This window comes from Lissotriton vulgaris, chromosome 12 (assembly GCF_964263255.1).
Source record: "Lissotriton vulgaris chromosome 12, aLisVul1.2, whole genome shotgun sequence".
NCBI classification, from domain to species: Eukaryota; Metazoa; Chordata; class Amphibia; order Caudata; family Salamandridae; genus Lissotriton; species Lissotriton vulgaris.
In genome coordinates, this window is record NC_141700.1 from 445092882 (window position 1) to 445116345 (window position 23464).

At 34.7% G+C, this 23464-nt stretch overlaps 7 non-coding genes across 7 annotated transcripts; all 7 read right to left on the bottom strand.

Moving 5' to 3' along the window:
* Window positions 1-6351: 6351 nt before the first annotated feature.
* Window positions 6352-6425, bottom strand: TRNAI-AAU (transfer RNA isoleucine (anticodon AAU)). The gene has a single exon. It is a non-coding gene; the product is annotated as a tRNA-Ile (tRNA).
* A 1649-nt stretch (window positions 6426-8074) lies between these two features.
* TRNAI-AAU (transfer RNA isoleucine (anticodon AAU)) lies at window positions 8075-8148 on the bottom strand. The gene has a single exon. It is a non-coding gene; the product is annotated as a tRNA-Ile (tRNA).
* Window positions 8149-8936: 788 nt separating this feature from the next.
* Window positions 8937-9010, bottom strand: TRNAI-AAU (transfer RNA isoleucine (anticodon AAU)). Its single transcript has one exon. It is a non-coding gene; the product is annotated as a tRNA-Ile (tRNA).
* A 1649-nt stretch (window positions 9011-10659) lies between these two features.
* On the bottom strand, window positions 10660-10733 carry TRNAI-AAU (transfer RNA isoleucine (anticodon AAU)). The gene has a single exon. It is a non-coding gene; the product is annotated as a tRNA-Ile (tRNA).
* A 3984-nt stretch (window positions 10734-14717) lies between these two features.
* Window positions 14718-14791, bottom strand: TRNAI-AAU (transfer RNA isoleucine (anticodon AAU)). The gene has a single exon. It is a non-coding gene; the product is annotated as a tRNA-Ile (tRNA).
* A 784-nt stretch (window positions 14792-15575) lies between these two features.
* TRNAI-AAU (transfer RNA isoleucine (anticodon AAU)) lies at window positions 15576-15649 on the bottom strand. The gene has a single exon. It is a non-coding gene; the product is annotated as a tRNA-Ile (tRNA).
* A 1653-nt stretch (window positions 15650-17302) lies between these two features.
* Window positions 17303-17376, bottom strand: TRNAI-AAU (transfer RNA isoleucine (anticodon AAU)). Its single transcript has one exon. It is a non-coding gene; the product is annotated as a tRNA-Ile (tRNA).
* Window positions 17377-23464: the final 6088 nt, after the last annotated feature.

The following is a 23464-nucleotide window of genomic DNA, read 5'->3' on the forward strand; positions in this document are numbered from 1 at the left end:
AAACAATTAAACTTGGCCTGTACAGGGATCGAACCTGTGATCTTGGCGTTATTAGCACCACGCTCTAACCATCTGAGCTAACAGGCCGTTTTGCACCATTTCCTGGAAGTCCAGCATATGAAGAAGTGCTAATGATAGTTAACCCGGGAGATTTGGAAAGCTTAATTTCAGAGGTTTACCATGAAGTTATAAATATATAATATCAACATGAAGAAACTAATATGACTTTAAAAAAATTACAATACAAAAGAGATGTTCATACTTAGTGTTAGAACTTAGAACCATTAATGTTTTTCCATGTGTTTTAGCAATAAATAACAATTCATCACCTCTATGCAATTGATTCATTTATCATTCTATCAGCTTCCCCTCAAAGGAAATATAGAGATACACATGATACAGAAGAAAATACATCTATTTTCAACATTAAAGGAGCATCAAGTATTGGCTTGGAGACTGATTGAAAATATGTCCTTGGCATTTTTAACTTTTTGCTCTAAAGACTACACTAATAGGCTCACTAAATATATAGCATACTATTGAAGAAATAGCAGATGATGAAGTGCTACCGATTGTTAACCCGGGATAGTTGGAAAGCTTATATTCAGCTGTTTACATTCATACTATCTTTATATTTCATCAACAAGACAAAACAAAAATGACCTCAATGAATTGCAATAAATAAGAGATTTAGTTACTTGGCGTTAGAACTTAGAACCATTAATAGATATTCCAGGAGCTTTCAGAATAATAATTAATTCTACAACTATATCAAATGTATTCATCCAATCCTTCAAGCAGCGTTTCATTCAAGGTGATGAACAGTCAAAAATGAGACAAAAGAAAAATTAATCTTTTTACAAACAATTAAACTTGGCCTGTACAGGGATAGAACCTGTGACCTTGGTGTTATTAGCACCACGCTCTATCCATCTGAGCTAACAGGCTTCCCCTCAAAGAAAATATAGAGATACACATGATACAGAAGAAAATACATCTATTTTCAACATTAAAGGAGCTTCAAGTATTGGCTTGGAGATTGATTGAAAGTATGTCCTTGGCATTTTTACCTTTATGCTCTAAAGACTAAACTAATAGGCTCACTAAATATATAGCATACTATTGAAGAAATAGCAGATGATGAAGTGGTACTGATTGTTAACCCGGGATAATTGGAAAGCTTATATTCAGCTGTTTACATTCATACTATCTTTATATTTCATCAACAAGACAAAACAAAAATGACCTCAATAAATTGCAATAAATAAGAGATTTAGTTACTTAGCGTTAGAACTTAGAACCATTAATAGATATTCCAGGAGCTTTCAGAATAATAATTAATTCTACAACTATATCAAATGTATTCATCCAATCCTTCAAGCAGCGTTTCATCCAAGGTGATAAACAGTCAAAAATGAGACAAAAGAAAAATTAATCTTTTTACAAACAATTAAACTTGGCCTGTACAGGGATAGAACCTGTGACCTTGGTGTTATTAACACCACGCTCTAACCATCTGAGCTAACAGGCCGTTTTGCCCAAATTCCTGGAGGTCCAGCATATGAAGAAGTGCTAATGATAGTTAACCCGGGAGATTTGGAAAGCTTAATTTCAGAGGTTTACCATGAAGTTATAAATATATAATATCAACATGAAGAAACTAATATGACTTTAAAAAAATTACAATACAAAAGAGATTTTCATACTTAGTGTTAGAACTTAGAACCATTAATGTTTTTTCCATGTGTTTTAGCAATAAATAACAATTCATCACGTATATGCAATTGATTCAACTAATCGTTCTATCAGCTTCCCCTCAAAGGAAATATAGACATACACATGATACAGAAGAAAATACATCTATTTTCAACATTAAAAGAGCATCAAGTATGGGCTTGGAGACTGATTGGAGGTATGTGCTTGGCATTTGTAACTTTATGCTCTAAAGACTAAACTAATAGGCTCAATAAATATATAGCATACCATTGAAGAAATATCAGATGATGAAGTGCTATCGATTGTTAACCCGGGATAGTTGGAAAGCTTATATTCAGCTGTTTACATTCATACTATCTTTATATTTCATCAACAAGACAAAACAAAAATGACCTCAATAAATTGCAATAAATAAGAGTTTAAGTTACTTGGCGTTAGAACTTAGAACCATTAATAGATATTCTAGGAGCTTTCAGAATAATAATTAATTCTACAACTATATCAAATGTATTTATCCAATCCTTCAAGCAGTGTTTGATCCATGGTGATAAACAGTCAAAAATGCGACACAAGAAAAATTAATCTTTTTTCAAACAATTAAACTTGGCCTGTACAGGGATCGAACCTGTGACCTTGGCGTTATTAGCACCAAGCTCTAACCATCTGAGCTAATAGGCCGTTTTGCACAATTTCCTGGAAGTCCAGCATATGAAGAAGTGCTAATGATAGTTAACCCGGGAGATTTGGAAAGCTTAATTTCAGAGGTTTACCATGAAGTTATAAATATATAATATCAACATGAAGAAACTAATATGACTTTAAAAAAATTACAATACAAAAGAGATGTTCATACTTAGTGTTAGAACTTAGAACCATTAATGTTTTTTCCATGTGTTTTAGCAATAAATAACAATTCATCACCTATATGCAATTGATTCATTTAATCATTCTATCAGCTTCCCCTCAAAGGAAATATAGAGATACACATGATACAGAAGAAAATACATCTATTTTCAACATTAAAGGAGCATCAAGTATTGGCTTGGAGACTGATTGAAAATATGTCCTTGGCATTTTTAACTTTTTGCTCTAAAGACTAAACTAATAGGCTCACTAAATATATAGCATACTATTGAAGAAATAGCAGATGATGAAGTGCTACCGATTGTTAACCCAGGATAGTTGGAAAGCTTATATTCAGCTGTTTACATTCATACTATCTTTATATTTCATCAACAAGACAAAACAAAAATGACCTCAATAAATTGCAATAAATAAGAGATTAAGTTACTTGGCGTTGGAACTTAGAACCATTAATAGATATTCCAGGAGCTTTCAGAATAATAATTAATTCTACAACTATATCAAATGTATTTATCCAATCCTTCAAGCAGTGTTTGATCCAAGGTGATAAACAGTCAAAAATGAGACACAAGAAAAATTAATCTTTTTTCAAACAATTAAACTTGGCCTGTACAGGGATTGAACCTGTGATCTTGGCGTTATTAGCACCACGCTCTAACCATCTGAGCTAACAGGCCGTTTTGCACCATTTCCTGGAAGTCCAGCATATGAAGAAGTGCTAATGATAGTTAACCCGGGAGATTTGGAAAGCTTAATTTCAGAGGTTTACCATGAAGTTATAAATATATAATATCAACATGAAGAAACTAATATGACTTTAAAAAAATTACAATACAAAAGAGATGTTCATACTTAGTGTTAGAACTTAGAACCATTAATGTTTTTCCATGTGTTTTAGCAATAAATAACAATTCATCACCTCTATGCAATTGATTCATTTATCATTCTATCAGCTTCCCCTCAAAGGAAATATAGAGATACACATGATACAGAAGAAAATACATCTATTTTCAACATTAAAGGAGCATCAAGTATTGGCTTGGAGACTGATTGAAAATATGTCCTTGGCATTTTTAACTTTTTGCTCTAAAGACTACACTAATAGGCTCACTAAATATATAGCATACTATTGAAGAAATAGCAGATGATGAAGTGCTACCGATTGTTAACCCGGGATAGTTGGAAAGCTTATATTCAGCTGTTTACATTCATACTATCTTTATATTTCATCAACAAGACAAAACAAAAATGACCTCAATGAATTGCAATAAATAAGAGATTTAGTTACTTGGCGTTAGAACTTAGAACCATTAATAGATATTCCAGGAGCTTTCAGAATAATAATTAATTCTACAACTATATCAAATGTATTCATCCAATCCTTCAAGCAGCGTTTCATCCAAGGTGATGAACAGTCAAAAATGAGACAAAAGAAAAATTAATCTTTTACAAACAATTAAACTTGGCCTGTACAGGGATAGAACCTGTGACCTTGGTGTTATTAGCACCACGCTCTATCCATCTGAGCTAACAGGCTTCCCCTCAAAGAACATATAGAGATACACATGATACAGAAGAAAATACATCTATTTTCAACATTAAAGGAGCTTCAAGTATTGGCTTGGAGATTGATTGAAAGTATGTCCTTGGCATTTTTACCTTTATGCTCTAAAGACTAAACTAATAGGCTCACTAAATATATAGCATACTATTGAAGAAATAGCAGATGATGAAGTGGTACTGATTGTTAACCCGGGATAATTGGAAAGCTTATATTCAGCTGTTTACATTCATACTATCTTTATATTTCATCAACAAGACAAAACAAAAATGACCTCAATAAATTGCAATAAATAAGAGATTTAGTTACTTAGCGTTAGAACTTAGAACCATTAATAGATATTCCAGGAGCTTTCAGAATAATAATTAATTCTACAACTATATCAAATGTATTCATCCAATCCTTCAAGCAGCGTTTCATCCAAGGTGATAAACAGTCAAAAATGAGACAAAAGAAAAATTAATCTTTTTACAAACAATTAAACTTGGCCTGTACAGGGATAGAACCTGTGACCTTGGTGTTATTAACACCACGCTCTAACCATCTGAGCTAACAGGCCGTTTTGCCCAAATTCCTGGAGGTCCAGCATATGAAGAAGTGCTAATGATAGTTAACCCGGGAGATTTGGAAAGCTTAATTTCAGAGGTTTACCATGAAGTTATAAATATATAATATCAACATGAAGAAACTAATATGACTTTAAAAAAATTACAATACAAAAGAGATGTTCATACTTAGTGTTAGAACTTAGAACCATTAATGTTTTTTCCATGTGTTTTAGCAATAAATAACAATTCATCACCTATATGCAATTGATTCATTTAATCATTCTATCAGCTTCCCCTCAAAGGAAATATAGAGATACACATGATACAGAAGAAAATACATCTATTTTCAACATTAAAGGAGCATCAAGTATTGGCTTGGAGACTGATTGAAAATATGTCCTTGGCATTTTTAACTTTTTGCTCTAAAGACTAAACTAATAGGCTCACTAAATATATAGCATACTATTGAAGAAATAGCAGATGATGAAGTGCTACCGATTGTTAACCCAGGATAGTTGGAAAGCTTATATTCAGCTGTTTACATTCATACTATCTTTATATTTCATCAACAAGACAAAACAAAAATGACCTCAATAAATTGCAATAAATAAGAGATTAAGTTACTTGGCGTTAGAACTTAGAACCATTAATAGATATTCCAGGAGCTTTCAGAATAATAATTAATTCTACAACTATATCAAATGTATTTATCCAATCCTTCAAGCAGTGTTTGATCCAAGGTGATAAACAGTCAAAAATGAGACACAAGAAAAATTAATCTTTTTTCAAACAATTAAACTTGGCCTGCACAGGGATCGAACCTGTGACCTTGGCGTTATTAGCACCACGCTCTAACCATTAGAGCTAACAGGCCGTTTTGCACAATTTCCTGGAAGTCCAGCATATGAAGAAGTGCTAATGATAGTTAACCCGGGAGATTTGGAAAGCTTAAATTCAGAGGTTTACCATGAAGTTATAAATATATAATATCAACATGAAGAAACTAATATGACTTTAAAAAAATTACAATACAAAAGAGATGTTCATACTTAGTGTTAAAACTTAGAACCATTAATGTTTTTTCCATGTGTTTTAGCAATAAATAACAATTCATCACCTATATGCAATTGATTCATTTAATCATTCTATCAGCTTCCCCTCAAAGGAAATATAGAGATACACATGATACAGAAGAAAATACATCTATTTTCAACATTAAAGGAGCATCAAGTATTGGCTTGGAGACTGATTGAAAATATGTCCTTGCTATTTTTAACTTTTTGCTCTAAAGACTAAACTAATAGGCTCACTAAATATATAGCATACTATTGAAGAAATAGCAGATGATGAAGTGCTACTGATTGTTAACCCGGGATAGTTGGAAAGCTTATATTCAGCTGTTTACGTTCATACTATCTTTATATTTCATCAACAAGACAAAAAAAAATGACCTCAATGAATTGCAATAAAGAAGAGATTTAGTTACTTGGAGTTAGAACTTAGAACCATTAATAGATATTCCAGGAGCTTTCAGAATAATAATGAATTCTACAACTATATCAAATGTATTCGTCCAATCCTTCAAGCAGTGTTTGATCCAAGGTGATAAACAGTCAAAAATGAGACACAAGAAAAATTTATCTTTTTTCAAACAATTAAACTTGGCCTGTACAGGGATCGAACCTGTGACCTTGGCGTTATTAGCACCACGCTCTAACCATCTGAGCTAACAGGCCATTTTGCACAATTTCCTGGAAGTCCAGCATATGAAGAAGTGCTAATGATAGTTAACCCGGGAGATTTGGAAAGCTTAATTTCAGAGGTTTACCATGAAGTTATAAATATATAATATCAACATGAAGAAACTAATATGACTTTAAAAAAATTACAATACAAAAGAGATGTTCATACTTAGTGTTAGAACTTAGAACCATTAATGTTTTTCCATGTGTTTTAGCAATAAATAACAATTCATCACCTATATGCAATTGATTCATTTATCATTCTATCAGCTTCCCCTCAAAGGAAATATAGAGATACACATGATACAGAAGAAAATACATCTCTTTTCAACATTAAAGGAGCATCAAGTATTGGCTAGGAGATTGATTGAAAGTATGTCCTTGGCATTTTTAACTTTATGCTCTAAAGACTAAACTAATAGGCTCAATAAATATATAGCATACCATTGAAGAAATAGCAGATGATGAAGTTCTATCGATTGTTAACCCGGGATAGTTGGAAAGCTTATATTCAGATGTTTACATTCATACTATCTTTATATTTCATCTACAAGACAAAACAAAAATGACCTCAATAAATTGCAATAAATAAGAGTTTAAGTTACTTGGTGTTAGAACTTAAAACCATTAATAGATATTCCAGGAGCTTTCAGAATAATAATTAATTCTACAACTATATCAAATGTATTTATCCAATCCTTCAAGCAGTGTTTGATCCAAGGTGATAAACAGTCAAAAATGAGACAAAAGAAAAATTAATCTTTTTTCAAACAATTAAACTTGGCCTGTACAGGGATCGAACCTATGACCTTGGCGTTATTAGCACCACGCTCTAACCATCTGAGCTAACAGGCCGTTTTGCACCATTTCCTGGAAGTCCAGCATATGAAGAAGTGCTAATGATAGTTAACCTGGGAGATTTGGAAAGCTTAATTTCAGAGGTTTACCATGAAGTTATAAATATATAATATCAACATGAAGAAACTAATATGACTTTAAAAAAATTACAATACAAAAGAGATGTTCATACTTAGTGTTAGAACTTAGAACCATTAATGTTTTTTCCATGTGTTTTAGCAATAAATAACAATTCATCACCTATATGCAATTGATTCATTTAATCATTCTATCAGCTTCCCCTCAAAGGAAATATAGAGATACACATGATACAGAAGAAAATACATCTATTTTCAACATTAAAGGAGCATCAAGTATTGGCTTGGAGACTGATTGAAAATATGTCCTTGCTATTTTTAACTTTTTGCTCTAAAGACTAAACTAATAGGCTCACTAAATATATAGCATACTATTGAAGAAATAGCAGATGATGAAGTGCTACTGATTGTTAACCCGGGATAGTTGGAAAGCTTATATTCAGCTGTTTACATTCATACTATCTTTATATTTCATCAACAAGACAAAAAAAAATGACCTCAATGAATTGCAATAAAGAAGAGATTTAGTTACTTGGAGTTAGAACTTAGAACCATTAATAGATATTCCAGGAGCTTTCAGAATAATAATTAATTCTACAACTATATCAAATGTATTCATCCAATCCTTCAAGCAGTGTTTGATCCAAGGTGATAAACAGTCAAAAATGAGACACAAGAAAAATTAATCTTTTTTCAAATAATTAAACCTGGCCTGTACAGGGATCGAACCTGTGACCTTGGCGTTATTAGCACCATGCTCTAACCATCTGAGCTAACAGGCCGTTTTGCACAATTTCCTGGAAGTCCAGCATATGAAGAAGTGCTAATGATAGTTAACCCGGGAGATTTGGAAAGCTTAATTTCAGAGGTTTACCATGAAGTTATAAATATATAATATCAACATGAAGAAACTAATATGACTTTAAAAAAATTACAATACAAAAGAGATGTTCATACTTAGTGTTAGAACTTAGCACCATTAATGTTTTTTCCATGTGTTTTAGCAATAAATAACAATTGATCACCTATATGCAATTGATTCATTTAATCATTCTATCAGCTTCCCCTCAAAGGAAATATAGAGATACACATGATACAGAAGAAAATACATCTATTTTCAACATTAAAGGAGCATCAAGTATTGGCTTGGAGACTGATTGAAAATATGTCCTTGCTATTTTTAACTTTTTGCTCTAAAGACTAAACTAATAGGCTCACTAAATATATAGCATACTATTGAAGAAATAGCAGATGATGAAGTGCTACTGATTGTTAACCAGGGATAGTTGGAAAGCTTATATTCAGCTGTTTACATTCATACTATCTTTATATTTCATCAACAAGACAAAAAAAAATGACCTCAATGAATTGCAATAAAGAAGAGATTTAGTTACTTGGAGTTAGAACTTAGAACCATTAATAGATATTCCAGGAGCTTTCAGAATAATAATGAATTCTACAACTATATCAAATGTATTCGTCCAATCCTTCAAGGAGTGTTTGATCCAAGGTGATAAACAGTCAAAAATGAGACACAAGAAAAATTAATCTTTTTTCAAACAATTAAACTTGGCCTGTACAGGGATCGAACCTGTGACCTTGGCGTTATTAGCACCACGCTCTAACCAACTGAGCTAACAGGCCGTTTTGCACAATTTCCTGGAAGTCCAGCATATGAAGAAGTGCTAATGATAGTTAACCCGGGAGATTTGGAAAGCTTAATTTCAGAGGTTTACCATGAAGTTATAAATATATAATATCAACATGAAGAAACTAATATGACTTTAAAAAAATTACAATACAAAAGAGATGTTCATACTTAGTGTTAGAACTTAGAACCATTAATGTTTTTCCATGTGTTTTAGCAATAAATAACAATTCATCACCTATATGCAATTGATTCATTTATCATTCTATCAGCTTCCCCTCAAAGGAAATATAGAGATACACATGATACAGAAGAAAATACATCTCTTTTCAACATTAAAGGAGCATCAAGTATTGGCTAGGAGATTGATTGAAAGTATGTCCTTGGCATTTTTAACTTTATGCTCTAAAGACTAAACTAATAGGCTCAATAAATATATAGCATACCATTGAAGAAATAGCAGATGATGAAGTTCTATCGATTGTTAACCCGGGATAGTTGGAAAGCTTATATTCAGCTGTTTACATTCATACTATCTTTATATTTCATCTACAAGACAAAACAAAAATGACCTCAATAAATTGCAATAAATAAGAGTTTAAGTTACTTGGTGTTAGAACTTAAAACCATTAATAGATATTCCAGGAGCTTTCAGAATAATAATTAATTCTACAACTATATCAAATGTATTTATCCAATCCTTCAAGCAGTGTTTGATCCAAGGTGATAAACAGTCAAAAATGAGACAAAAGAAAAATTAATCTTTTTTCAAACAATTAAACTTGGCCTGTACAGGGATCGAACCTATGACCTTGGCGTTATTAGCACCACGCTCTAACCATCTGAGCTAACAGGCCGTTTTGCACCATTTCCTGGAAGTCCAGCATATGAAGAAGTGCTAATGATAGTTAACCTGGGAGATTTGGAAAGCTTAATTTCAGAGGTTTACCATGAAGTTATAAATATATAATATCAACATGAAGAAACTAATATGACTTTAAAAAAATTACAATACAAAAGAGATGTTCATACTTAGTGTTAGAACTTAGAACCATTAATGTTTTTTCCATGTGTTTTAGCAATAAATAACAATTCATCACCTATATGCAATTGATTCATTTAATCATTCTATCAGCTTCCCCTCAAAGGAAATATAGAGATACACATGATACAGAAGAAAATACATCTATTTTCAACATTAAAGGAGCATCAAGTATTGGCTTGGAGACTGATTGAAAATATGTCCTTGCTATTTTTAACTTTTTGCTCTAAAGACTAAACTAATAGGCTCACTAAATATATAGCATACTATTGAAGAAATAGCAGATGATGAAGTGCTACTGATTGTTAACCCGGGATAGTTGGAAAGCTTATATTCAGCTGTTTACATTCATACTATCTTTATATTTCATCAACAAGACAAAAAAAAATGACCTCAATGAATTGCAATAAAGAAGAGATTTAGTTACTTGGAGTTAGAACTTAGAACCATTAATAGATATTCCAGGAGCTTTCAGAATAATAATTAATTCTACAACTATATCAAATGTATTCGTCCAATCCTTCAAGGAGTGTTTGATCCAAGGTGATAAACAGTCAAAAATGAGACACAAGAAAAATTAATCTTTTTTCAAACAATTAAACTTGGCCTGTACAGGGATCGAACCTGTGACCTTGGTGTTATTAGCACCACGCTCTAACCAACTGAGCTAACAGGCCGTTTTGCACAATTTCCTGGAAGTCCAGCATATGAAGAAGTGCTAATGATAGTTAACCCGGGAGATTTGGAAAGCTTAATTTCAGAGGTTTACCATGAAGTTATAAATATATAATATCAACATGAAGAAACTAATATGACTTTAAAAAAATTACAATACAAAAGAGATGTTCATACTTAGTGAAGGAACTTAGAACCATTAATGTTTTTCCATGTGTTTTAGCAATAAATAACAATTCATCACCTATATGCAATTGATTCATTTATCATTCTATCAGCTTCCCCTCAAAGGAAATATAGAGATACACATGATACAGAAGAAAATACATCTCTTTTCAACATTAAAGGAGCATCAAGTATTGGCTAGGAGATTGATTGAAAGTATGTCCTTGGCATTTTTAACTTTATGCTCTAAAGACTAAACTAATAGGCTCAATAAATATATAGCATACCATTGAAGAAATAGCAGATGATGAAGTTCTATCGATTGTTAACCCGGGATAGTTGGAAAGCTTATATTCAGCTGTTTACATTCATACTATCTTTATATTTCATCTACAAGACAAAACAAAAATGACCTCAATAAATTGCAATAAATAAGAGTTTAAGTTACTTGGCGTTAGAACTTAGAACCATTAATAGATATTCCAGGAGCTTTCAGAATAATAATTAATTCTACAACTATATCAAATGTATTTATCCAATCCTTCAAGCAGTGTTTGATCCAAGGTGATAAACAGTCAAAAATGAGACACAAGAAAAATTAATCTTTTTTCAAACAATTAAACTTGGCCTGTACAGGGATCGAACCTGTGATCTTGGCGTTATTAGCACCACGCTCTAACCATCTGAGCTAACAGGCCGTTTTGCACCATTTCCTGGAAGTCCAGCATATGAAGAAGTGCTAATGATAGTTAACCCGGGAGATTTGGAAAGCTTAATTTCAGAGGTTTACCATGAAGTTATAAATATATAATATCAACATGAAGAAACTAATATGACTTTAAAAAAATTACAATACAAAAGAGATGTTCATACTTAGTGTTAGAACTTAGAACCATTAATGTTTTTCCATGTGTTTTAGCAATAAATAACAATTCATCACCTATATGCAATTGATTCATTTATCATTCTATCAGCTTCCCCTCAAAGGAAATATAGAGATACACATGATACAGAAGAAAATACATCTATTTTCAACATTAAAGGAGCATCAAGTATTGGCTTGGAGACTGATTGAAAATATGTCCTTGGCATTTTTAACTTTTTGCTCTAAAGACTACACTAATAGGCTCACTAAATATATAGCATACTATTGAAGAAATAGCAGATGATGAAGTGCTACCGATTGTTAACCCGGGATAGTTGGAAAGCTTATATTCAGCTGTTTACATTCATACTATCTTTATATTTCATCAACAAGACAAAACAAAAATGACCTCAATGAATTGCAATAAATAAGAGATTTAGTTACTTGGCGTTAGAACTTAGAACCATTAATAGATATTCCAGGAGCTTTCAGAATAATAATTAATTCTACAACTATATCAAATGTATTCATCCAATCCTTCAAGCAGCGTTTCATCCAAGGTGATGAACAGTCAAAAATGAGACAAAAAGAAAAATTAATCTTTTTACAAACAATTAAACTTGGCCTGTACAGGGATAGAACCTGTGACCTTGGTGTTATTAGCACCACGCTCTATCCATCTGAGCTAACAGGCTTCCCCTCAAAGAAAATATAGAGATACACATGATACAGAAGAAAATACATCTATTTTCAACATTAAAGGAGCTTCAAGTATTGGCTTGGAGATTGATTGAAAGTATGTCCTTGGCATTTTTACCTTTATGCTCTAAAGACTAAACTAATAGGCTCACTAAATATATAGCATACTATTGAAGAAATAGCAGATGATGAAGTGGTACTGATTGTTAACCCGGGATAATTGGAAAGCTTATATTCAGCTGTTTACATTCATACTATCTTTATATTTCATCAACAAGACAAAACAAAAATGACCTCAATAAATTGCAATAAATAAGAGATTTAGTTACTTAGCGTTAGAACTTAGAACCATTAATAGATATTCCAGGAGCTTTCAGAATAATAATTAATTCTACAACTATATCAAATGTATTCATCCAATCCTTCAAGCAGCGTTTCATCCAAGGTGATAAACAGTCAAAAATGAGACAAAAGAAAAATTAATCTTTTTACAAACAATTAAACTTGGCCTGTACAGGGATAGAACCTGTGACCTTGGTGTTATTAACACCACGCTCTAACCATCTGAGCTAACAGGCCGTTTTGCCCAAATTCCTGGAGGTCCAGCATATGAAGAAGTGCTAATGATAGTTAACCCGGGAGATTTGGAAAGCTTAATTTCAGAGGTTTACCATGAAGTTATAAATATATAATATCAACATGAAGAAACTAATATGACTTTAAAAAAATTACAATACAAAAGAGATTTTCATACTTAGTGTTAGAACTTAGAACCATTAATGTTTTTTCCATGTGTTTTAGCAATAAATAACAATTCATCACCTATATGCAATTGATTCAACTAATCGTTCTATCAGCTTCCCCTCAAAGGAAATATAGACATACACATGATACAGAAGAAAATACATCTATTTTCAACATTAAAAGAGCATCAAGTATGGGCTTGGAGACTGATTGGAGGTATGTGCTTGGCATTTGTAACTTTATGCTCTAAAGACTAAACTAATAGGCTCAATAAATATATAGCATACCATTGAAGAAATATCAGATGATGAAGTGCTATCGATTGTTAACCCGGGATAGTTGGAAAGCTTATATTCAGCTGTTTACATTCATACTATCTTTATATTTCATCAACATCAGCATCCGTGGTTGCCTTGGGGCTGTCTTCAACTGGTTTCAGCGAAGCAGCCTCAAATGCAACCCTGATAAATCTGAGGTGCTCTTCTTCGGATGTCCGGCAGAGCCGCCCTGGCAGGAATGGTGGCCAGTGAGCATGTCCCCCCCTTCCTCCTCTTCTTCGGTTGCAAAAAACCTGGGGGTTAAAATTGATAACACCCTTGCTTTGAAAACGCAGATCACAGGCCTCACAGGTACCTGTTTTGGTCTGCTAAAAATGATTCGTAAATTCCTTCCTATGCTCCCCGCTGCCCATAGGAAGTTGACAGTACAAGCTCTGATTTGTTCCAGGCTTGACTATTCTAACATCCTCTACCTGGGCTTGCCGGATTATCTTTTGCACAAACTCCAGGTTGTGCAAAACTCTGCGGCTAGAGCCATCTTCGGCCTACCCCGGCAAGCCAGAGCCTCTGAGTTGCTAGTCTCCCTGCACTGGCTTCCGATTAAAAAACGAATCATATTCAAAGCTCTTACACTGGCCCACAAGGCACTCCATCTGGTAGGGGCTTCTTACATTAGGAAACGGCTTTCCTTTTACAAGCCCACCAGATCTCTCCGGTCGGAAAATCTTGGCTTGGCAATGGTGCCTCCCATTAAGAAAGCCAGAATTGGTGGACGTTCCTTTAAACATCTTGCCCCCAGACTATGGAACTCTCTTCCCGTTGGTCTCCGCCACATCTCCAATTTGTTTGCCTTTAGAAAGGCCCTGAAAACGTGGCTTTTTAATCAATAATACTGTTATGTCTGTTATCCTTCTTCTTTTTCAGTAATGGGTCAGAAAGCGCCGGGACACTCCTTGGAGTAGCCGTGCGCTATATAAGTCACCCATTAACATAACATAACATAACAAGACAAAACAAAAATGACCTCAATAAATTGCAATAAATAAGAGTTTAAGTTACTTGGCGTTAGAACTTAGAACCATTAATAGATATTCCAGGAGCTTTCAGAATAATAATTAATTCTACAACTATATCAAATGTATTTATCCAATCCTTCAAGCAGTGTTTGATCCAAGGTGATAAACAGTCAAAAATGAGACACAAGAAAAATTAATCTTTTTTCAAACAATTAAACTTGGCCTGTACAGGGATCGAACCTGTGACCTTGGCGTTATTAGCACCACGCTCTAACCATCTGAGCTAACAGGCCGTTTTGCACAATTTCCTGGAAGTCCAGCATATGAAGAAGTGCTAATGATAGTTAACCCGGGAGATTTGGAAAGCTTAAATTCAGAGGTTTACCATGAAGTTATAAATATATAATATCAACATGAAGAAACTAATATGACTTTAAAAAAATTACAATACAAAAGAGATGTTCATACTTAGTGTTAAAACTTAGAACCATTAATGTTTTTTCCATGTGTTTTAGCAATAAATAACAATTCATCACCTATGTGCAATTAATCATTTAATCATTCTATCAGCTTCCCCTCAAAGGAAATATAGAGATACACATGATACAGAAGAAAATACATCTATTTTCAACATTAAAGCATCAAGTATTGGCTTGGAGACTGATGAAAATATGTCCTTGGCATTTTTAACTTTTTGCTCCAAAGACTAAACTAATAGGCTCACTAAATATATAGCATACTATTGAAGAAATAGCAGATGATGAAGTGCTAATGATTGTTAACCCGGGATAGTTGGAAAGCTTATATTCAGCTGTTTACATTCATACTATCTTTATATTTCATCAACAAGACAAAACAAAAATGACCTCAATGAATTGCAATAAATAAGAGATTTAGTTACTTGGAGTTAGAACTTAGAACCATTAATAGATATTCCAGGAGCTTTCAGAATAATAATTAATTCTACAACTATATCAAATGTATTCATCCAATCCTTCAAGCAGTGTTTGATCCAAGGTGATAAACAGTCAAAAATGAGACACAAGAAAAATTACTCTTTTTTCAAACAATTAAACTTGGCCTGTACAGGGATCGAACCTGTGACCTTGGCGTTATTAGCACCACGCTCTAACCATCTGAGCTAACAGGCCATTTTGCACAAATTCCTGGAAGTCCAGCATGTGAAGAAGTGCTAATGATAGTTAACCCGGGAGATTTGGAAAGCTTAATTTCAGAGGTTTACCATGAAATTATAAATATATAATATCAACATGAAGAAACTAATATGACTTTAAAAAAATTACAATACAAAAGAGATTTTCATACTCAGTGTTAGAACTTAGAACCATTAATGTTTTTTTCCATGTATTTTAGCAATAAATAACAATTCATCACCTATATGCAATTGATTCATCTAATCATTCTATCAGCTTCCCCTCAAAGGAAATATAGACATACACATGATACAGAAGAAAATACATCTATTTTCAACATTAAAGGAGCATCAAGTATTGGCTTGGAGACTGATTGAAGGTATGTCCTTGACATTTTTAACTTTATGCTCTAAAGACTAAACTAATAGGCTCAATAAATATATAGCATACCGTTGAAGAAATAGCAGATGATGAAGTGCTATCGATTGTTAACCCGGGATAGTTGGAAAGCTTATATTCAGCTGTTTACATTCATACTATCTTTATATTTCATCAACAAGACAAAACAAAAATGACCTCAATAAATTGCAATAAATAGAAGATTTAGTTACTTGGCGTTTGAACTTAGAACCATTAATAGATATTCCAGGAGCTTTCAGAATAATAATTAATTCTACAACTATATCAAATGTATTCATCCAATCCTTCAAGCAGCGTTTGATCCAAGGTGAAAAACAGTCAAGAATAAAACACAAGAAAAATTAATCTTTTTTCAAACAATTAAACTCGGCCTGTACAGGGATCGAACCTGTGACCTTGGCGTTATTAGCACCATGCTCTAACCATCTGAGCTAACAGGCCGTTTTGCACAATTTCCTGGAAGTCCAGCATATGAAGAAGTGCTAATGATAGTTAACCTGGGAGATTTGGAAAGCTTAATTTTAGAGGTTTACCATGAAGTTATAAATATATAATATCAACATGAAGAAACTAATATGACTTTAAAAAAATTACAATACAAAAGAGATGTTCATACTTAGTGTTAGAACTTAGAACCATTAATGTTTTTTTCCATGTGTTTTAGCAATAAATAACAATTCATCACCTATATGCAATTGATTCAACTAATCGTTCTATAAGCTTCCCCTCAAAGGAAATATAGACATACACATGATACAGAAGAAAATACATCTATTTTCAACATTAAAAGAGCATCAAGTATGGGCTTGGAGACTGATTGGAGGTATGTCCTTGGCATTTTTAACTTTATGCTCTAAAGACTAAACTAATAGGCTCAATAAATATATAGCATACTATTGAAGAAATAGCAGATGATGAAGTGCTACTGATTGTTAACCCGGGATAGTTGGAAAGCTTATATTCAGCTGTTTACGTTCATACTATCTTTATATTTCATCAACAAGACAAAAAAAAATGACCTCAATGAATTGCAATAAAGAAGAGATTTAGTTACTTGGAGTTAGAACTTAGAACCATTAATAGATATTCCAGGAGCTTTCAGAATAATAATGAATTCTACAACTATATCAAATGTATTCGTCCAATCCTTCAAGCAGTGTTTGATCCAAGGTGATAAACAGTCAAAAATGAGACACAAGAAAAATTAATCTTTTTTCAAACAATTAAACTTGGCCTGTACAGGGATCGAACCTGTGACCTTGGCGTTATTAGCACCACGCTCTAACCATCTGAGCTAACAGGCCATTTTGCACAATTTCCTGGAAGTCCAGCATATGAAGAAGTGCTAATGATAGTTAACTCGGGAGATTTGGAAAGCTTAATTTCAGAGGTTTACCATGAAGTTATAAATATATAATATCAACTTGAAGAAACTAATATGACTTTAAAAAAATTACAATACAAAAGAGATGTTCATACTTAGTGTTAGAACTTAGAACCATTAATGTTTTTCCATGTGTTTTAGCAATAAATAACAATTCATCACCTATATGCAATTGATTCATTTATCATTCTATCAGCTTCCCCTCAAAGGAAATATAGAGATACACATGATACAGAAGAAAATACATCTCTTTTCAACATTAAAGGAGCATCAAGTATTGGCTAGGAGATTGATTTAAAGTATGTCCTTGGCATTTTTAACTTTATGCTCTAAAGACTAAACTAATAGGCTCAATAAATATATAGCATACCATTGAAGAAATAGCAGATGATGAAGTTCTTTCGATTGTTAACCCGGGATAGTTGGAAAGCTTATATTCAGCTGTTTACATTCATACTATCTTTATATTTCATCTACAAGACAAAACAAAAATGACCTCAATAAATTGCAATAAATAAGAGTTTAAGTTACTTGGCGTTAGAACTTAGAACCATTAATAGATATTCCAGGAGCTTTCAGAATAATAATTAATTCTACAACTATATCAAATGTATTTATCCAATCCTTCAAGCAGTGTTTGATCCAAGGTGATAAACAGTCAAAAATGAGACACAAGAAAAATTAATCTTTTTTCAAACAATTAAACTTGGCCTGTACAGGGATCGAACCTGTGATCTTGGCGTTATTAGCACCACGCTCTAACCATCTGAGCTAACAGGCCGTTTTGCACCATTTCCTGGAAGTCCAGCATATGAAGAAGTGCTAATGATAGTTAACCCCGGAGATTTGGAAAGCTTAATTTCAGAGGTTTACCATGAAGTTATAAATATATAATATCAACATGAAGAAACTAATATGACTTTAAAAACATTACAATACAAAAGAGATGTTCATACTTAGTGTTAGAACTTAGAACCATTAATGTTTTTTCCATGTGTTTTAGCAATAAATAACAATTCATCACCTATATGCAATTGATTCATTTAATCATTCTATCAGCTTCCCCTCAAAGGAAATATAGAGATACACATGATACAGAAGAAAATACATCTATTTTCAACATTAAAGGAGCATCAAGTATTGGCTTGGAGACTGATTGAAAATATGTCCTTGCTATTTTTAACTTTTTGCTCTAAAGACTAAACTAATAGGCTCACTAAATATATATCATACTATTGAAGAAATAGCAGATGATGAAGTGCTACTGATTGTTAACCCGGGATAGTTGGAAAGCTTATATTCAGCTGTTTACATTCATACTATCTTTATATTTCATCAACAAGACAAAACAAAAATGACCTCAATGAATTGCAATAAAGAAGAGATTTAGTTACTTGGAGTTAGAACTTAGAACCATTAATAGATATTCCAGGAGCTTTCAGAATAATAATTAATTCTACAACTATATCAAATGTATTCATCCAATCCTTCAAGCAGTGTTTGATCCAAGGTGATAAACAGTCAAAAATGAGACACAAGAAAAATTAATCTTTTTTCAAACAATTAAACTTGGCCTGTACAGGGATCGAACCTGTGACCTTGGCGTTATTAGCACCACGCTCTAAGCATCTGAGCTAACAGGCCGTTTTGCACAATTTCCTGGAAGTCCAGCATATGAAGAAGTGCTAATGATAGTTAACCCGGGAGATTTGGAAAGCTTAATTTCAGAGGTTTACCATGAAGTTATACATATATAATATCAACATGAAGAAACTAATATGACTTTAAAAAAAATACAATACAAAAGAGATGTTCATACTTAGCGTTAGAAATTAGAACCATTAATGTTTTTTCCATGTGTTTTAGCAATAAATAACAATTCATCACCTATATGCAATTGATTCATCTAATCATTCTATCAGCTTCCCCTCAAAGGAAATATAGACATACACATGATACAGAAGAAAATACATCTATTTTCAACATTAAAGGAGCATCAAGTATTGGCTTGGAGACTGATTGAAGGTATGTCCTTGGCATTTTTAACTTTATGCTCTAAAGACTAAACTAATAGGCTCAATAAATATATAGCATACCATTGAAGAAATAGCAGATGATGAAGTGCTATCGATTGTTAACCCGGGATAGTTGGAAAGCTTATATTCAGCTGTTTACATTCATACTATCTTTATATTTCATCAACAAGACAAAACAAAAATGACCTCAATAAATTGCAATAAATAGAAGATTTAGTTACTTGGCGTTAGAACTTAGAACCATTAATAGATATTCCAGGAGCTTTCAGAATAATAATTAATTCTACAACTATATCAAATGTATTCATCCAATCCTTCAAGCAGCGTTTGATCCAAGGTGATAAACAGTCAAGAATGAAACACAAGAAAAATTACTCTTTTTTCAAACAATTTAACTTGGCCTGTAAAGGGATCGAACGTGTGACCTTGGCGTTATTAGCACCACGCTCTAACCATCTGAGCTAACAAGCCATTTTGCCCAAAATCCTGGAAGTCCAGCATGTGAAGAACTGCTAATGATAGTTAACCCGGGAGATTTGGATAGCTGAATTTCAGAGGTTTACCATGAAGTTATAAATATATAATATCAACATGAAGAAACTAATATGACTTTAAAAAAATTACAATACAAAAGAGATTTTCATACTTAGTGTTAGAACTTAGAATCATTAATGTTTTTTCCATGTGTTTTAGCAATAAATAACAATTCATCACCTATATGCAATTGATTCATCTAATCGTTCTATCAGCTTCCCCTCAAAGGAAATATAGACATACACATGATACAGAAGAAAATACATCTATTTTCAACATTAAAGGAGCATCAAGTATTGGCTTGGAGACTGATTGAAGGTATATCCTTGGCATTTTTAACTTTATGCTCTAAAGACTAAACTAATAGGCTCAATAAATATATAGCATACCATTGAAGAAATAGCAGATGATGAAGTGCTATTGATTGTTAACCCGGGATAGTTGGAAAGCTTATATTCAGCTGTTTACATTCATACTATCTTTATATTTCATCAACAAGACAAAACAGAAATGACCTCAATAAATTGCAATAAATAAGAGTTTAAGTTACTTGGCGTTAGAACTTAAAACCATTAATAGATATTCCAGGAGCTTTCAGAATAATAATTAATTCTACAACTATATCAAATGTATTTATCCAATCCTTCAAGCAGTGTTTGATCCAAGGTGATAAACAGTCAAAAATGAGACACAAGAAAAATTAATCTTTTTTCAAACAATTAAACTTGGCCTGTACAGGGATCGAACCTATGACCTTGGCGTTATTAGCACCACGCTCTAACCATCTGAGCTAACAGGTAAGCATGGGCGAATTTTGCGGATCTCGCGTTCGCGAATTTTGCGGATTTGCGGATTCGCAATCCGCAAAATCCGCGAATTCCCGCGAATTTGCGGATTTTTTTTTTTTTTTGTGTTCGCCCGTGTTTCTGCCAGTTCGCGAGGGTTTTTACAATTTCGCAATTTGCGAACTTACCTGTCGGGTCGCAAGTTTTGCGAACTTGTTGTTTCTGCATGTCCAGCCTGTTTGGGACACTCTTCTTCATCACTGCCACTCTCTGTCACACTGCCACTCTCTGACTACTCATGCCACCCTCTGGCCCACCCATGCCACCCTCTGTTTCATCACCACACCCTCTGGTTGTCCAGTGTACATTATTTTCGGCAAAGCAAAGCACACCTTCCCTGCCTCAAGTGACCTGAATTAATTTGGGGCTGATTAATGTGTCACAGAATATTTTTTTAGCTGGCACCTGCTTCCTTAGTGCGCCCTGATTAGTGATCTTTTGCACTTGCTAAGTGCTTTCATTGTTGCAAAATTAGTTACAACACCTGCCCTGCCCCAACTGACAATAATGAATTAGGGTATAATTAATGTGTCACTGAAAGAATTTAAAGTTCCAGCCTGGCACCTGCTTGTCTGCTCCTTTAGCTGTAAATCAGGACCTTTGTGGCATACAGTTAAGGTCAGAACAGGGTCACACAAAATAGTTGCAAGCAGGCAACCGAATTCTGGAGGGCCCCCTCAGGAAGCATTACAAAGAATCGTTACAAATCATGAGGTTGACCTTTTGCACCTGCTCATTGCTTTTGCTTTTGCTGAAATCGTTTTTCGGTTTTTTCGCACTATTCGCGGGGCGCGGCGTCTTGCGAAACCGACTGCGGAAGCCGCCAATTCGTGCGAATGAGCATTTTATTTTTTTGCGGCTTGTTGTTTCGCGAGTTTTTTTGCAGTATTCGCGAGCCGCTTGCAGCGCAACACGCAAATTTACCCCAAGGTCAAGTACGGGCGCGGCCATTTTGTTTGCGTGACGTATTTCCGTTTCCGCCCGCTATGTATAATCTCGCGCAGTAAGTGCATTGCGAGTAGAGGTTCGCACGAGATCGCGCGGGAAATCTAGAGGTTCGCACGAGATTGCGAGGAAAATCTCGCGCGAACTTACTTTCGCGCTCGTGAACGGGCGCCGGCCATCTTGTTTTTCATTCATTTCCTGTGTCTGGGCATGGTGTTTAATCCTCTTGGTATCTTTGCCATCCTTTGCTTGTTTTCAGTTTTTTTTTTACGATTTTGCTTCTTATCTATCCCTCTCTTTTCCTAGCTGTATATTTTTGTCTTTTCTGCTATTTTTCTTTACTTTTAAACTACTTTTTTAAACTCTTTTCTTTTCTTCTTCCCTATCCTATTCTTTCTTAATTTTCTACTTCTTCCTACCTTACCTGCCCAGACCATGGTCAAGCCAGGCGCCGTGAAGCTGCCCAGGCACTTGAGGGCCGCAGCGGCGGCGGGGAGTAGTGCTGGACCCAGTGCCAGGACAGCATGCGGGAGATTGAGGGGGGAGCAGGTGACGCGACGGGAGATATTCAGCCCGGAGGAAGTGGGCGCGCTGGTCTACTTCGTCCAGCGCCGCCTGCCCAGGACCATCGCGGGAGGCGGCAGGATCGCGGCCGGCGGCTACAACATGCGGGAGCGCCAGAAGCGGTGGGAGAAGGTGTGCTGGGCCATATCCCACCTCTACGGGGTCCAGCGCACCTACAGCCAGGTCACCCATCGCTGGACGGACCTCCTGGACCGCGAGCGCGACCTGCTGGACCAGCTCGGCTTGGAGATCCCCGGGCTTGGTGAGTAGTAGTAGCCATTTAATCACTCACTACTATGATGTTTTCTCCTGCTCTGTGTTGTTGTATTGCAAATATTTGTTTTTTACATGGAGCAAGCCAATAATGCCGCTGATGACGATTACATTGTAGTTAAATTATATTTCAAAATCTTCTGTGCATTTCAGGTGCACTGCTCTCCTTCTCAGTGGCGTTGCTACTATGCTTATTTGTTTTCTATTTCGTGGTCTCATTGGCCTGAGTAACTATTATGTATGAGTGTACTTTACTGAACTGCGTAATGCTAGACACTAGGGGGCAGATTACATTTACAAGCCCCTTGCGCCACGTTTACGTTGCCTTGCGTGACGCAACAGCGGCGTAAATGTGCCGCATCCCTGCGAGTCATTTACAGCATGACGCATCTAGGGAGATGCGTCACGTTATAAAGCCATGGGCCTGCACCACAATGGGTGCGTTCCTAGTACGCAGGGTGGGCGGTCCAGCGGCTGTGCGCCTCGCAAAATTGCCTGCGTGAAATGTACAAGATTTAACGCAGGCACTTCTGCGACGCTGCTACGTCAATTCAATTCCTTATGTCTGCTCGAAGCAGGCGAAAGGACTGACACAGCATGTTAAGTATTGGGTGGCCCTGAGCATTACTGGAGTTGCATTGCGTTGGCGACGTGACTCCAGCGATGCGCCGCTCTTACGTGACGAGATGCGTCACGCAAGTGCCTACCCTTGCGCCAGGGCGCGCCGCATTGTAAATGAGGCACATCTGCCGTGTCGCAAGGGTAGTTTTGCGTGACGCATTTGATCTGGCGCATCTCTGGAGATGCGCCA